Below are 5576 nucleotides of genomic sequence, written 5' to 3'. Positions count from 1 at the left end.
ATTAAAGTCAACTATTCAAAATCAGTGTCGTGTCTCCACAAATTATTCCTTTTGGTTTGTTTGCTACCAGCACTCAAATAATTAAATTTAGTAGTTGATGACTTTATAGCTAAGTGTTGTGTAGTAACTTAAAACATAAGATTAATTTCCCAGAAGTGTCCGAGAGGAAGAGGATGGACATTAACACAGATTATACAAATAAATTGAGGAAACTTTAGAAGAATAAAATGTGATAAACACTTACACTCTAGGGTATTACTAGCTCCAGCTTGTATCTATTGAGGAAGAACAATTTTCCAGTCAGTTCCTGGCTCAATGCCAGAAATATTAACTGCCTCTGCTGCTATGGTTTACATGTGGCAGATATGACTGAGGGAAAAGCAAGACCTCTTCACCCCTAAATTTTGAATCCTTGCCACCGATGTCCTCTTGAGGAGGAGAATTATTACTGCAAATATTATTGTCCAAATAAAAAGCCCAGGAATTTCATCTTCAAATTAATCTACAGGTAACCCAGTGGTCAAAAATTTTTCCATACCTAACAAGAAAATAAAATATAATCGGAATGTTTCCTTATGACAATATGCTGCAAAATGGCAGACAAATTTACTATGTGAGTGGAAATGTGAAAATGGAAGCCCTGTATAGACAAACATTGTGTGCCTAGCTCATAAATATTTTAAACCTGTCCCTTCTTTCGAGATCAATGCATTAGTTAAAGGTAAAACAATTCTATTGTCAAAGAGTTGATAAAATTTCATATGAAAGAAAAGGTGCAAGAAAAGCTAGGAATCTACTTTTTGAAAAAGTAAATAGATTGTTAGATGTGAAGCTACATTTTAAGGCTAAAAGTATTGAAAGTGTATATTTACATTTTTACTCTAAACTGATACAATGATAGTCCAAGAACAGATGTTAGTATAAGTAAAAAATTCCAAAGAAACTATCAGAACATAGTGAGGAGGGGTAAATTTAATGAAGTGTATGTATCCATTAGTAGAACATCAGATTATGACTTCATAATGTACATATGGTGGATTAGGAATGAAAATAAATTAGGATATGTGAATTGACTATGTGCATTTTATGGTTTTTTTCTCAACAAAAATAGTGGGAGGTTTGTTAGGGAAGAGACTGTGAGCTTACCTGAAAGCTCTTCTGAATATAGGAAAGCAAAAGCCAATCAGAATTGGAAAATGTCAAAAATTTGAAAGGGAGGTTGAAAACCATCGTACAAATGGTAATCTTTAAGAAAAAGTTATATGGAAGTACAATTTATATGTTGCACAATTCCTCCACTGAAAGTCTGCAATCCATTGCTTTTTAATGTAACACAACCAGCTGTAGAGCTTTTTATCACCCCCCAAATGAAACCCTAGAACTTTTTTTTTTAAGATTTTTTTACATTATGTATAGAAGAATGGGTGCAGGCCAGAGGTACAGGGGTAGGGAGTAGGGAGCAGAAGAGGCAGATCAAGTGAAATACACTGCTGAGGGGAGCAGCCGGTGAGACAGGAGAGGTCTGCCGCGCCAGTTGGGTCAGCAGTGGCTGCTGAGAGCTTCACAGCGCTGTGCTTTAACCTGTTGCACCACCAGCTAGGGCCGGAACCTTGTAACTTTTAGTGTCATTCCCATTGCCTTTAACTCCCTTTATGTTAGTATATTTTAAAAAAAGCATTAAGATGCCAAGAGTAAAATTAAAAAGGATGCAACAACTCACAGAAGGTGAAATAAACAACTAATATGAAGACAGACATTCAGTAAAATCAAAACAATTTAACTTTTACATACCAAATTTAATAGTCACTCAATAGTTATGAGATTATGTTGCAAAACACAAGCTCCTACCACAGGGAGGAGTGATAAAACATGATGAAGATTTTGACCCTATCAGAGCCAACTTCTTTGAAAACTATCCTAAGGGAATAATCAGGTCAGTACCCACATTTAAACCCAATGGTTATTATATCCTTATTTATGACAAAATGTAAAAATAGGGCCTCCCTGGTGACACAGGGGTTAGTCTCAGCCCTAACAACAAGGTATCAGCAGCCACTCAAAGCAGCCCAAGTGCTTTTCATTGTATTTCAGTGCCTGTTCTGCTCCCCACTCTGTCTCTGCACCTCTGGCCTACACCCCAGTTCTTGTGTGTATCAAAAAATACATAAATAAATCTCTAGTCATAGAGGAATAATTGTATGATCTTTTCTTGCACACAGAGGATGGAAAATTAAGGAATTTTTATAATATGCTGAATATATTGGAAAATTACAAGGTAAGAGGAGTAAACAAACTAGAAGACAATATATAATGGGATCTCAATCACTGTCTGAAAAAAAGGTACTGAACACATGCAGTCAGTATTCCCCTGAAATATCCCACCTGGATATTTTGAGCTCTGAAAAATTCTTGCTTGCCAAGTATTTCTTTGGATTCTTTCACATGTTTTACCTTAGGGAATTTTATTAAGATGCCCCAGGTTTAATTTGGGGGAGGAGGGAACCCTGCTTTCTCACCACTGTTTCTCCCACAAAAAAAAAAAAAAAAAAAAAGTTCTAGAGCCAAGCTTGTTGCTTAGCAAGGTGCCCCAAGATCTACTTTAGGTGATCCTGTAAAACACTAGTTGCATGCCCTGGGTGAAGAGTACTGCTTGCATCACCATCCCAAAAATACTTAGGCCAGCCCTGTAGGGCACAGCCAAGCAGGCCAGGGCCCCAAAGTGCTTATCCTGGCAGCAGTTTTGCCTCTAGCCCTTTAAAGGCTATATTTGGAATTTCATTTTCTGATACAAATAACTTCACCTAGTTGCTTGTTAGGTGAGGGTGGTCTGGTGGTTGTAGCTGCATGCCGTGCATGTGTTCCCTTTATCTGAGAGCCTTACAAGCATTCATACTTGGGTAGCATCCATCCCAGCATTCCACAGTGGGGTAAGTGGAAGAGCAATAGTTGTGCACGAGGGGGATCTGGTTTGACTCAATGAATTTTGTGTGAAGACTCAGTAAGTTTAAGATGTGTTAAGAAACAACAACCAAAAAAAGTAATTTAAAAAGCATTTATTTCACTAGCTTAAACTCATTTTCTTTGTCACCAGATTCATTAGTAAATTATTCCCGGCCAGTGGGGATTCCTTAACTTGACTTACAAGGACAATATATTCTCTCTGGAAAACTGTTCCTAATCCCCACTCCTACCCCAAAGGAAAAGACCCTGTTAGCCACATTCTTTAAAGTCTATTGAGACAATGATCATGTCAGTTACTAACAATGGTTGAGCATTTCTTTATGCATGTTGTCAGTGCTTGCAGGGACTACTTCCATTTCACAACAACTTTGGGAGTGGGACAATTTGGTTCGATTTGCAAAGGGGACCAAAAAAGTACTTGAATCTATAGCAAATGGTATCTTGGGGAAACAAAACCCAAAATGTTTTTGTCAAATCTATCCACCCCAAACTTCCCATCTCAACTATCCATCACAGCCCCCAGAACAAGCCTGCTTTAAGTGTAGCATCTTTTTAGAAAAGTGAATACACTCAGAAATAAAAGGGGTGGAGGAGAAAGAATGAATTCCCCAGTTTTGCTGAAACCAAAATTGCCCAAGAGTGTGGGGAGAAAGAGCAGAATCATGGAGTACATCAATTCAGTGTGGAGACAAGGGAGAGAAATCCCTCCTGAAGAACAGTCTGAAGATTTAGGGCAAAAAGAGAACAGGCGTCTAGAAACTGCAAGGTGAAATAGTTTCAAGATGTTCTGTTAGTGTTAGTTTTTGATAAAGCTTGAATATGAAATGTTTTGGAATAAAATGAATGACAAGGGACAACCTCCAATTTCCAGTCAGTCTTTGGTGCAGTTCACTTTCCTGTAGGTAACCACTGTTCTATCACTGAGGTAATAAATACACCCCCCCCCCCCACACACACAGAAGGTGGCTCCACAAATGTGAGAAACTGTAGGTAGTTTTTGTGTGACTGAGCCCTGCTGGCTGGCTTTTGAATGGCTGAGGGAAATGTGCAAGATGGTGGGATTTGCTGAAACGTGATGGGAGGAGGGGAAGTAGCAGCTGGAAACAAACCCGAAGGACCACAGAGGGACAGAGTAGTTGGTGGGCCAGTAATTCATGGGCAACTTGAGGGCAAGGGGAGATCGCGAAGGAAAGCTGGACCTCCTCCTTGATCTCAGGTGACCAGTTGCACAGGGCTGGGGAGGTTCCTGGGAGCCTGAACTTGAATGCTAAAGCCAGGACAGCTTGGTCACCCTAAATCTGACTGTCCCTCCAAATCTTCAATAAAATTTGTAACAAGGCTGAGAGAGTAAAACATGTTTTCTGGGCATAGGCAGTTACAGAAACTGGCCTGCAGGAAAGAACAAGGAGCCACAAGCAGACCCAGGCAGACATAGCCCAAGCTTCTGAGAATCGAGAGAATTAGAACTGAACAGGGTGTAGTGACAGTGCTCTCACAGAACCAGGGGAGCCTGGCTCAAGTTGTCTGCTTTCAGATTCCTCATCTTTGAGGGGGGTCTTTGTGGGTGCAATTTGTGGATGGGTAGAAGTTGCAGTAAACCCAAGAAAGCTGGAAAGCTGGTTCTAATTGTGTTATGTCAATGCATATATACATACATATATACATATATATATATATATATATATATATATATACACACACACACACACACACACACACTGAAACATAAAAAGTCACAGCTAGGCAGCTAGGTGGATTTAGAAGTATATCACTGTGGCAGTGAAGGTGAAGAGGCTTAAGAGTGAGAAGAGTATCCCTTAAGGGCCTGGGACATGTGAGATTGAGATATAGGACTGAGCAGAGAAGAGGTTGTTGATGTGACAGAGGGGATCCAGGATAATGTAAGAGGGGTTTGCAGCATGGGTGTTAAAGATGCCCCTTCTGTTGAAGAGATTTGCAGTGGAGGTCAATTACAGAGAGAGGTTGAGAAAATGCGCATCAGTGGTACTTTGTTTTCTTTTTAAATTTTAAAAGTACTGGCCACCTTTTCACCTTTAAAAAGTCATAGCCTGTTGTGAGCCCTGAGTATCCCTTATCGCATCTGGTTAAGAGATTACAGAAGAGAGCTTTTGTGTTTGTTCCAATCGATCTTGTTGCCTTTTCTTGTGATGGGACTTTAATGAGAAAATTCGTTTGCATGTATATTAGCTGGCTGATGGATCATTATGTGAATGTGCCTGTTATTTAAAATACCTAATCTATCAGATTCATAAAAAAGCGATAAGCAACAGATAGTCATTTCATAGACTAGTAAGCAGTGTAGTCCGCAATCTCTTTTAAAGGTAGAAAACATCCTGTATGTATATCACCAATTCTGTCTTTCTCTTCCCAGGACATTTTGAACTTTTCTACCTTGTGTGGGGAGGTGAGCTCTCTCTCTGTCTCTGTCTCTGTCTCTGTCTGTCTTTCTTTCCAGAGAACGGCTTTGCTGGTACTATCAAAGTGTCAGAATTTGAAGCTGCTGATTGAATTATCCATGAATAAGTCTCCTCATACTAATCAACCCTGGATACACAGGAAATCAAACAGTTTAGTGCTTGAGGGGTAAACACCAG

This window comes from Condylura cristata, unplaced genomic scaffold, assembly GCF_000260355.1.
Source record: "Condylura cristata isolate star-nosed mole 26May11 unplaced genomic scaffold, ConCri1.0 scaffold00006, whole genome shotgun sequence".
Lineage (NCBI taxonomy): Eukaryota > Metazoa > Chordata > Mammalia > Eulipotyphla > Talpidae > Condylura > Condylura cristata.
Note: the sequence above shows the minus strand (reverse complement) of the source record.